The sequence below is a fragment of the Amblyomma americanum genome, chromosome 2 (assembly GCF_052857255.1).
Source record: "Amblyomma americanum isolate KBUSLIRL-KWMA chromosome 2, ASM5285725v1, whole genome shotgun sequence".
In the NCBI taxonomy this organism is placed as follows: domain Eukaryota; kingdom Metazoa; phylum Arthropoda; class Arachnida; order Ixodida; family Ixodidae; genus Amblyomma; species Amblyomma americanum.
The window spans coordinates 71,752,081-71,764,197 of record NC_135498.1 but is presented as its reverse complement, the minus strand read 5'-3'; the positions used below and the strand labels follow the sequence as shown (position 1 = coordinate 71,764,197).

Genomic DNA, 12,117 nt, shown 5'->3' with positions numbered 1-12,117 from the left:
GATATTACAAAATTACAGACCAAACAATTCATGCGACGCTCTTCATGCAATCGTCAACAAAAGATATCATATAAAGATCCCTGGAATTTAACTTTTTGTATCGGGGTAAAAAATGCGCACGGCGGTGGTGGTACTGCGATTTCTGTTTTTTGTGCACAAAAGAAGCTAATAGCCTACTAAGGAGCAATTTCTTTTGAGGTCAATTGTAATGTAGAAGTCCTTTCTGCGCTCCTTGAAAGACTGACTAATATAAGTTTCGTTATTAAAGGTACGGAGTAACAATTTAAAGAATAACGCAAAGCCAAAGCGTGGTGCCCATGAAGCTTTCAAAAATGTCTAGATTATGTGTGCCCACTTTCGCAGCATTTGTTCGACTTTCTGCGTGCCAAAAATTACTTCTGTTTTCTCTGACGACGTGCGATGCTCATCCAACGATGTTCAATTGAAATCATATCATCAGCCATGCCTCTCCACTTCATAAGAACCACCGGTCCACTTTTTGCCTTCAATTTTCCACAAGCCTAGAACGATACCTCAGAACTTAATTCTGTCCATACGCATATACACAACACAGAAGATTGCGTGAATATAGAAGCATATTTTTTTCAAGAATGCCTCGAAAAACATATTTGCTTATAGCACATTGAATCTAGTCAAAGTGACAAACTCCACGAGTGCAGACCCAACCTTGGCCTACAAAGAAAACATCATGATGAGATAAATATCTGCGTTTGGGGCAACATATTGAAGAAATCCTATCAATTCCTTGAAAAGACGACTTCAGTTCGTCTAGTCACATTACTCGCTTCTGTTCGCCACCTATTCATACCAGGTGTTGATGACCTTACGTCATTTTAGAAGCCCAATTATCCATGAGGGACAAAAAAATCCAATGGTGTTTTTATATTTTTGCACATAAAGACTCTTATTGCGCAAAACAGATTTCTGAAATTTCGAAAAAATTCCTTTACTGGTTTCGAAGTTAGAGGCGTAACACCGCTGTTGTTTCTCTAATTTGAGCACGAAAATTTCTCTTTTGTGAAAAAAATCTTGAGAGACGAGTGAGCCTGCGAACGCCTGGTTGCGGCATCTCGAGACGTAGATAATGAAGAGTAGCCCTTCTGTTGGTACATTATCTAGGCGCCCACATCGACTCCTGTCATGCCAGTATAGTAAAGAGAAAAAAAAAATTTACCGTCAAAAGTGCATTTTCGTGCGCTGTGGGCGACCACCGCTTTTCTAAACATGTTGTCTCAATGCTGTGATAATTGCAAATCATAGTTACCGCCCTGTGGTACTCAGACTTCACGGAAAACGGGTGACCTACGCGATTGATAGAAAAGCTAAATTCTCCTCGCTGTTTTCATACCATATTTTTCTTTAAGGCCCCGTGGACACTTCCTAAGTCGGTTTTCGCGAACGGTTCCTGTAGCCCGCAATCCCTGCCAGCAGTGTGTTAAAATGTCTTGACTGGTAAAAACAAAAAGTTTCCCAAAATGAAGATATGGTCACTAGGGGTTGAAAACATCTCAGGAAATGATAAGAAAACACGCGCTTCCAAAGGTTTCTTTACTGAACTGGAGGAATCTCTGCTGTTTTACAGTATGTGCCAAATGCATAACCGCATCCGATTGCACTACTCCGCATGCAGTTCTTATAACCAAATATTCATTACAAGTGATTAAAGCCACATCCACATGTTATTCAGGATAGCTAGCTACTGGCGAAACAAGCTTTAAGGCCTCCTTGTTCGAAAAAAGAACGGTTTCTTTACACGAAAATGCGAAAACTATAAGATCTATGACCTGGAACAGATATACGGCACTGTGCACGAAGGAAGACACATCCCACTATAAAAAGTACAGCAGCAGGTACTTCATCATAGTGCAAGAGAATTGAAAGATGAGGGGAATTCAAAGCATCCACTATTCACTTTTGTCTTTCGCGCTGCTGTATACTTAATACTATGATGATATGTACATGATCGCGGATGCAAGAAAAATGTAAGCAAGCGACTACCGCTGTAGTTGGTGCAAAACAACTTTCCTGAACTTGCTCCACGGAGGGATGACACACTGAGGGCAAGAAACACACATTCATAGTTGAGGGGCTTCATCCTACCTCTGGTGGCAAACGCTTGAGCCACTTGAAAAGCAACTATTAATCGTTGGCCTGAAATCTTTCAAAACTAAACTGTACATTAAAAAGTACGATCGTCTCTAATAGGTTAAGTTCACAGATGTGCTGGTCTTCAGCTCGAATCCTGAGGATTAGTTCAGCATATTTCACATTACGTCTCACAATCCTTCGAGTAATGATAGAGACTGATAGGAGGCCCAATTATCGCAAACGTCCATATAAAACATCAAGTAAAGCGCAAATTTGGGGGAGTTGGTAAGTGTTCATTTTTGCTCAGAGCATACAGTTTTCAAGGCTTACGCGAAATACGTCTTCCTCGAGAACCGGGTTGGGCGTTCTGCCGTTCTCCTGAGATGATTGAAAACAAACTAACTCTAAAGCTATATCTGTTCAGATCGTGTGAAGGTGTGGATTGTGCAAGTATGAAATCAAGTGAAACCTGATGGTGAATATATCCATATTTGAGGCACGGCTTATTGCCAGTTGAGCAGTCCTGATGACATTATGATAACCTTGCACTCGATCAATTGCTTCGAGAAATATAGAGTAATACATGCAAGCGCAAAATATCCCGGCTGAAAATGGCAGTAAGTTGAAAATAATTCAACACAGACGATAAATGAGCGCAGTGGAAAGCGTCCATGCAAGAACACAAATGAAAGACGAACTGCAGGCGAACATTATTCCCCAACAAGAGCTCTGGGGAAAAGGACATCATTGCGTCATAATATACTCATAAATTGTACAAGTTTTTTAAATCAACTGTAATTTCAGATCACACAAAAACATTGGAAATAATAAATCTTTATGTTTGCTACTGCGCTTCTCAATAAATAAGAGAAAGACAGAGCAAGAAGAAGTGCGAATCGTGCGAACACCAGAAATGAATAGAAAGTGCAGACCATATGCGCAGTTTCTTGCGAGTCTGCATGTTTAATTAGATGTTAAAATTTTCGTATCTTAATTAAATATTTTTATATTGTTGCGGTCCGTGTGTAGAGCTGACGTCATTTACGGCCAAATTGTCCGACTGTGCTGTTTTCTTCAGCTTTGTGTGGTAATTAAAATCTGGCGAGCAATAAAACTCCTGTCATTCAAACACTGCTTTCATTAATGGCTTTCCGACATTCTGGTCAGTACTGCTCTTCACTTGGTCCTTCCTCGGAGTTAACAGCTTTTTTTCTTTTTATTTCAGCTGTGCGTGCTAATGGAAATCCGCCGCTGATTAAATTGCCTGTCATGAATGGGCTGCTTTATCGTGAAAATTTGTGACATTCGAAGCAAAAAAATAGGGCACTTCGTCCCTGCTACAAGTATATATACCCCATCTGGATGCATTTGCTGCTATCACCATCGGGAGCAGAAAAGCTTTGACTGTATTCTGAGGCATTTAACGGTAAGTACCCGAAGGCCATGAGTTCCCCGTAATATGTGAATTCTTTTTCGACACGGCACAATAAGTGGATTTAATGCTTATTTGCGTGGCTGATCAAAGTGTACCGCATACAAATCCCCGTTTTGAATGTCCGGTAGCAGCGATGCTCCTAGATAACGTTAATCATTTTACGAGCGATTATAACTGTCGAATTTGTTCTCATTTAGCGACTCATTTCGAAAAGCTCTTTTTTTTTCTACAGTGATTTAGATTTGGTAGGGTAGATAACAAACCGAAAAATCTCTTCATGCATTCGAACACGAAAGTAACAAGTAGACACAGCATATTTTTCTCAGTAGTATAATAGCAATACTAGCTGTTGATCTTATGAACTTAAGGGGATACCGAAATTGCCTCAACGGCTATAATGTTTGGTCGATGCACAATGTCAAGGATCCGATCGTTGCCGCAGAGGCACTTGCAAGCAAACACGAATGTACATCAGTTTATATGAACAAAAATAAATCGACAGTAGTGAAGGCTTAGAAAAATTCAGAGGAAAATAAATAGAAAATATAATAAAACTTATGAGAATCCCAGCTGCAGAGCCTTCTACGACAGCCTTTCTCAGAGTGCACAGTGACAAGTAATCATATCGCGAGCCATTAAATTACGTTGAAATAGAAAGTTGAAGGCATCAGGTTTTCAGTAAAAGCTATCCATAGAGGTCCTGTACTGTTATTTCTATGCATGCTTCGCCAGGCTACTTTTCTTTTGTGCTTCTGCGAAGACCACCCTAACCGATTTCACCACTATCTGTGTCGCGACGCGGTATTCCTTGGGGTGAACAATATGGGTTTTTGGGTCTAGGGCTCAAAAGACATTCTGTGGACATACATTTTCTGTCAAGTTTAAAAAAGCAATAATCATTCTGGGCTACACGCCTTCCTTAAAGTCAGCGACAATTTTATAATCATGTCCTCGTAGGCCTATTGAAACTTAAAAGCATGTAACAGAAGTGTACTTATATAAAATGTTTTACGATGTTTCCCTTCAAAGAAATATTAGCACAAAAAGTTTGCAACTTTCATTGGCATCCTGTCAATGTGACGCTATGATTTTTTTCTTCCTTTCCATTAAAATGAAGCTCATTTTGGATTCTTTAGGAGGTTTAGCACGCCACCATAGCCGTTGCGTTCGCACAAATGAAGGCCTTCGCTATTTTTTGTGATTTTTTGCATTGAGAAAACTAAATGAAATTTTAGGCGTGTGAATTATCAAAAAATATTTCCTGCCGGACGGACGGCCAGGAGATCAGTGCAATGTCCGGAATCGCGTCGGATGCGCTGGACCTAGACAAGGTGACATATATTGTGCACATCTTTGCGAAGTCTGGGTAAAGTAGTGATTATCTCAAGAAACATTCAAGATGGCGTAAATGAAGTGCACGAAATCTTCTCATTAATAAAGAGGCTACTTAGTCTGGGGTAAGCAAAATTTTTGAGCACAGCCTTCTAATTTAGAACTTAGAATATTTCGCCAGAGAGAGCGACGATACCTTTTTTACTGTACCAGAAATAAAAAGCTTGCAAGGCGAGGCTAACAGGAACAGAAAGAGGTCTAGCAAAAATATCCTGAGAGATAAGCGTTCAGTGTCCAGTCTGGAGCTAGAAACAAAAGACAGTGTTCGGAGATGAAGCAAGCTATGCTTAAAAACCGGAACTGGGGTCTCTGAAAAATTATCGAAGGCCGATGCGACAGGCATGTGCATAGGCTGAACGCTGTCAGCAACAGGAAAGAATATTCCAGAATAGAGAGATCATCGCATTAAAATTACGCCGCATGAAGAGTGCCATGCTTGTTCAATACCAACCAGTACCTGCTGCAAAACGCCAGGGTTGATAATACCTCAATTCACTTTTGGCACTCAATGTATGGTTTGATTGAAAGCAAGTAATTATTGTTTGGTTCACATGCTCTCGTGTTCTGTACGCAAAAAGCCCAAATAACAGCAAATCTCGTCGTTGTTGTTAAGACATCAACTTTACTTATTTTTAATATTCGTTTCCTTGTGGGCACTAATTTTGGAATTCATTCTTTGCTGCCACAGCGGCCTGATATGTTCTGGGTTGAACAATTGGCCAGTTGTCTCAGAGCATGCCGCTATAAAATAGACTCGTTCAGTCCCGCTCTAAAATACAAGCAAGACGTTTGAGTGTCTCTTGGTCTTGGATCCAGGTTTGCTTTCTAACGAAGTTGATAATTGATTCACAGCTCCTAATGAGCGCGGAATTGACTTGGAGTGTAAGGCTGCGAACAAAAATTGATGCGAATCTTGTCCCGCCAAGATTTTAAGGCCAGAACGGAAAGTTAATTGCCAAAGAGAAAACATTTCTCGAGCACAAGCCGGACGAATTTTCAAGTGAGAGCGACAGCAGAGACAACACGCTAAAGAAACATCGCTGACCTCATTATCACTGCCCTCTTCATACAGTTCCCAATCTTCTGCGCCATCAAACACACTCTAAATGTTGAAGTTTCGGAGCAAGCGCTCAACCAAGTTTTGAGGCATGTCATCTCAGGCTGCAGCAATCTGACTGTTAGCGACGCGCGCTTAATACGGCGTGTTGGAATTAGCTCGAGGGTTCCACTGGTACGGTTGAATGTCTGACTCTCTTGCCAGCGCTCTCCCTTGGGACTGTAGCACTTCTCTGGTGACTGGATGTGACGCTGACCTCCGCGATTTCACGAACACAGCCACTTCTGAGTCCAGTTCTGAATGGCTGCTTTTCTTTGGGCCCCTGAAGGCCATCCTAGTTGCTACTCGGTGACCATAATTTCCATGCCCCTCCAACGGCGAAAATTCTTTACCTGCATTTATATGTCCCAACGGGCTAACAGATTTCGAAACTGCTGTTACCCTTCGCGACGTTTCACTTGAACGCGGCAGTGTAATGACACCGTCTCTTTGTTGCCATGTTGTCAGCGGAAAACGACGCGTGAAGAGCTTGCACTAAAAGGAAATGTGTTCATGCCACCACAAGAAGCTAAAAGGAGGTCAAAAAAGCAGCCAATTCTCGTGTGTGCTTTTCTAAGCATCAGTTACTGATAGTAACGGATATATTGCTGTCGTCTGCTGGCGTTTGGTGCTGCCTCTGCCTGTGTGCTATTGTTATTGTTTTTATGCGTTGTCTTAATATTTTAAAGACACAACGTCAAAATCCTGGAATCTAAGCCTACCTAATAGTTTCATTACTTTTTTTTTAAAGAACTATCGTCTAGATTCCAATAAATGTGATAAATAAATCTTTCCAAATAACCATTCTCACAGCTAATTACATACTAATACGCAAACTAATCATCAGCTCCTGCGCACATACGCTGGGTCTGGAATCTGAAATATCGCGTCATGCGGCGTATTTGCTATCGCGACCTAAAAACGCCACCGATAATACTCTGGCAGATGAGAAGAGCGCGAGGAATTTCGCTGAAGTGACTGGGATAGCCTTGTTTCATTTCGAATCACGAGATTAGCAGGTCGACAGAGGCCCAACATATTTTCGTCCAAGACAAATGTGTCCATCACAACAAGGAATATGCCACGACATGACGAACTTCATTTCAGATGGCGTCCAACACGTCGTTTGTGGCATTTCATATCACTGCAGTTAACATTGCTCTCATCTATGTGTCCTGTAAGGTATCTCAGTGATGCGATGTTTTCGAAATGTCCAAAAAACAGAATTTGTTCGGCATTTCTGTCTTCTATCTTCACAGACATCTATGAAAAGGCCATACAGCTCGTCTTGTATTTTTTGTTATTTCTTTTGCTTCATACTCGATCAATAATTGATCCGCTGTTTTTTTCGCGCACTATATAAGCTATACACCACTGGAATTTGTTTCATAACGGGTACAACTTACACACCTGCTGTGACTTCTTACCTGCAGACTATAGAGGGGTGAGTAAAACAATGCTACCGTCTACTGCACATTTTGTAGTTTCTGAATTCGGAGGTTTATTTCTTACATTTCTCATATCTCAGATGAATGTTAGGGCTGCGCTAAGGGTGTTGCGTAACTCGATTTCACAGACCAACCCTGACGTGAAAAGCTCATTGCTACTTTTCAAAGCTGGATTTGGTAAATATCGCTAACGGAAAATGCGACCTCTAAGCAAACAAGCTTGCAGCGACGTGCCGACAGTGCAGTGCACTCTGTGCTGACACCAAAATCATATGGTCAGGATAATGTCACCACTGGGAAGTTGTTAACATCTGTATTTTGGTAATCGTAGTATTTGATACACTTCTAGCTGGACTGAAAAAAGAAACTCCCCTCTACGCCTGGGATTCTTAGCTGCCCACAGGACAGACCTGACCGGGAGGATAATAAATATCTTTTACTTTAACTCCAAACGTGATGTCGAAATGTTTTTCTAAAGAAGAAAAACATCAGAAATTGTTTCCTAACTGTTCCTATAGCCCTCCGTCGGCGATTAAATGAACAAAAGTATCGGTGTGCACGCTCATTACCAACACCTGTTCCAAAATATGCCCTCAGATGCAGCAGTGCCTATTGCGCTTGATTTACGACGGTGGGCTGGGCCGAGCTGCTCAGAGCCTTACCACTGAGCCACGGCTGCAGGTTCCATCAAAAACGCAGCGCCACACCCTGCCAAAAAACAATTTTTCTAAAACTATAACTCGCTGCATGATGACCGCGGTAATTGATTTGCCTGCTGGATTGCTTAATATGCTATAATTCAGGCACAGTGTTTAGCAGCGTCCTTTCACTCATTAGGATAACATTTGTTGCAATAAAACTTGTTATTTAAAGCAATTCGCACGTTTTTTTTTTGTGGATTTGATTGAACACCGTACATTTACTGTGTCTACTTTAGAATTCTTGAATTGTAACCTTTTCTGTTCCCGTTATCTCAGCCTCTATCCTGGTGCGTATTCTTTTCATTCTGGCTTCAAAGATGTGCGTTTGTGCGCACTTCAGCCTGTGAGTAGCGCAGATGCTGAAACCTGTGGTGTGGGGCGTAGGATTTATTATGTGTTCGCTCATTTGATTTATATTTCAGCCATTATATGTTTTATGCGAATGACTTGAAGTGACATTCCCATTACTTAACAAAAGCGAAGAAATCGCAGGGGCACATGTTGAAACTTTCGAAACTTTGCCTTTCATTTCACTACATCAGAAAGCTCAGAGTAAAATTAAACCCAGAACCAATGTCAAATGGACCCTGAAGCAACTATTCCTAACGGCGAGGTTGTATAAAATACTACAAAAGACGCACTACTTCATCTTTATAGTCGCGAACTAGTGTACAAGCCTAGATTATTTTTTCTGCACTTTAAGCCAGAGACAAATTATTATTTTGCAGGCCAAGCCAACATGTCCAACAACTTCGCAGTCAGTCTCCTGTGTCTGGTGGCCGCCATGCTTGGTAAGTGTACGAAATAAAAATTTTGGATGCGAAATATTTTTCACTTTCATTTTTCCTAAGTTGGGGGTGGGGGGCACAAAGTTATAACCGCGGCAAGAAGAACACCGAAACTTTCTCAAATTATCAGTCCCCGCTGCAGCCGTAGATATATTTGCTCCCTTTGGCGTAAAAGCCGCACCTTCTAAACAGTAGTTTAGAGGAGTTTCTGCCCCTTTCCCACCCGTCTGTCTTCCTTCTGTCAGCAATCTTAAATGCCGCTGTCATGGGAGAAAAGACTAACTGCTCTGGTTAACTTAATCCTATTGCCCAAGCCTATCACCGTGAAAAAACTTCGCACGGGAAATTTTTAACTAATTTTTTTTACCAGAAAGCGCACTGCTGCTTATATATCGCTCTTATATATCGGCGAAGCAGTGAACTACGCTCGCATTCAACTAACAAACAAATATGAATGCAGATTTTCCTAAAAGACCAAATTAAAAAGGAAAATTCTCACCACGAAAATGTTTTAAATAAAGTCGATTATAAATCTATCAGCATATCCGGATTAGAAGACTATCTAATACACTGTGGAAAGTTAAAATTGTTGAGATTGGCCGAGATTAGTCTAATCACAGGAGTAATCAGGGTCCTGTCATTAGTTTCAACTTTCGACAGTTTATTTGATCGCCTTCTAGACCGGACATAGTGATAGGTTCAAAATGAAACTTATTGGAAGCAACTGCTTTCTGAAAATTTTCTTATTTAACATTGTTCTCCACTCAGTCAAGTTTTCATTGCGAATATTTGTAAATACACGCGTTTCCTCTTAAAGAAACATTCTCATAAATATTATGACGCAATTGCGCCCCTATGAACGGCTAGAATAGAGCCGCAATGTTTAAAACACTTCAATGCAAACTTCCTAACACGTTTCTCTGCTCATTTGCTTTCAGCGCTGCTAACAATGGCACCCAATGGAGCAGAGGCCATTCCTCTATACATTATGGATGAGATGAACAAGGGGAGGGCGGAAGACATGGCTAGCAAGGAATGAAGTTCCCCTGTTGCTGAATAAATACGAGCAGTGAACGACATTTGTATTTGCTCATTTCGTAACATACAATCAAAAGAACAAAGTCTTCCCTGTCAAACATTGCCTTTTTTGTCAATAACTATTCTAAAATGCCACTACTTAGCTTAATATTTCGCAGTCTACAGCCATCGCTTTGTGATTTAAAAATTTTCTGGTTGTAAAGTGCCACATGGCGGTGGCCAAATTCAGGCAGAAGGGTTTCACATTGAAAACGATGCTCACACCCCCTCTTTGATCAGATGGCAGTAGATAATAATCACAATCTATATACATTGAATGGATACGGTCAATATAGGCGGGGCTTATTCTGAGGAAGGTAGTGCAGCGTTCTGAAATCAGGCTTCCTTCTCTTATTCATTACGATAAAAGTAACGCTGGCAGCACAAAGTGAAAACGATGACGCCACCCGCCGTTTGACACCATGCAAAACGTTCGGCTTCGCTCTTTGTGACGCTGCTCTCTCAGACATCACAGGCTCGTTGTACTGATAAAACATCAGGAGAAATGTTCATCACGATGAGTTCTCGGGTAAGTTTATTCATCGGGAAAAGAAGGTGCGCTTGTCCCGTCCTCTTTCATGCGATTGTCCTATTTGCGCAGCTCATCTTTCCACTATGATGAGAAATCAGCTGATCCCGCAACGGTCTGAAAATATTTCGTGTAAGGGAACGAATCTTTAATCACTGCAAATCTAGATCTCGTCTCTTCAAATAAGTAATACTTTTATACTCTTAAAATTGAGATATAAAAATTATACTTTTCGGGCAAACATGAAACACAGATGTTAATTTTAAATATTGCATAGATTCTAAACGGCCCAGATTCTGCTTTGGCGCCACTGAGGTTTCAAAATGAGTGAGCTATTAAAAAAAATTTTCCGTTCTGATTAGCTTCAATAGCCTGAATAGATCCTTAATGATTTCTTAAGTACAGGACACCCTGCCCGCTTTGTGGTAAAAACTCTCCAGGTTTCTAAATTTTCAAGATAATTAATTGACTGAAGAGGCCAGTTAATGAAGAGGCATCTTCAATTGCTGCTAAATGTCTGGTCTTAACGTACACCACTCGCCAAATGCGCGTCAGAAAAATGTTCGTTTTAAAAGTCTGTTCATCAAAAGAACTGTTATTTATCTTATGTTTCCCCCTAGAAGTGGTTCTAATTCAGCTATTTTGAATGTACTAGATATATCCTCCCCCCCATCTCATTTTTTCTGTTTTGGACAAGATTGTCGCCTACACTCTACACGCGAATCCCTTTCTTTCTCGCTTAATATGTGCTGAGCATCCTCTCTATAACCTAGATCGTGACTAGATCGGGTATTTCTCTCATTTTTCATGAACGTGTGACAAATTACCCTATGATTTCTCCATCTAAAACAAGTCCCTTATATGTTCACCCCCGCATCACACCATTGATTTAGTAATTCCTCACTAACAGCGCTCTGTTTTTAGCAGCCGATGGTTGTATTTCGTATGCATGTCTTTAACATGCGGTTGACCACAATCTACCATGTGGGGCACTTTTTTGTTAATATACACAATGCTGGCAATAATGGTGATCGCATTTCCTCATGTATTGAGCATTTCGCCGACGATTTCGTTCATTATCTTTAAATAAATAGCCAGTATGCAAAACTGTTTTTGCAATGTGATTTGATGCATCTGAAATTCACATAACAACTCGCTCATTTCTAGGCACTAAAAAGTAAACAGGTATGACAATCTCGCCCCCTTCGAACGCACCATTGCTGCACATGTACAGTTATATTTCTGCGTACTTAGAAAATTTCATTTCCTATTAATATCTTAATTATCCCTTCATAACTTTCCATGCCATGCTGAAAATATACATCACCTCCTAACTGATCACACACTCTGTTAACTGCGTAGCAACGTTTCGCAACCCCAAGGAATTGAAAATTATGATTGAGCCAATAAATAATCCGACATTGCGCACGTGGCTGAATGCAACTGGAGGTGGATTGAGGTGAATCATATAGTAAGTCTTAATGGTGAAACTTCATGCAAATACACAACAGCTAATACCCCGGCGCGGTAGCTCAGTGGATA

General features: G+C 40.8%; 1 long non-coding RNA gene across 1 annotated transcript; it reads left to right on the top strand.

Annotated features, from left to right (window-relative positions):
* The first annotated feature begins 3,491 nt into the window (after positions 1–3,491).
* LOC144118680 (uncharacterized) lies at positions 3,492–10,048 on the top strand. Its single transcript, XR_013312108.1, has 3 exons — positions 3,492–3,535; positions 8,910–8,972; positions 9,908–10,048. It is a non-coding gene; the product is annotated as an uncharacterized LOC144118680 (long non-coding RNA).
* Positions 10,049–12,117: the final 2,069 nt, after the last annotated feature.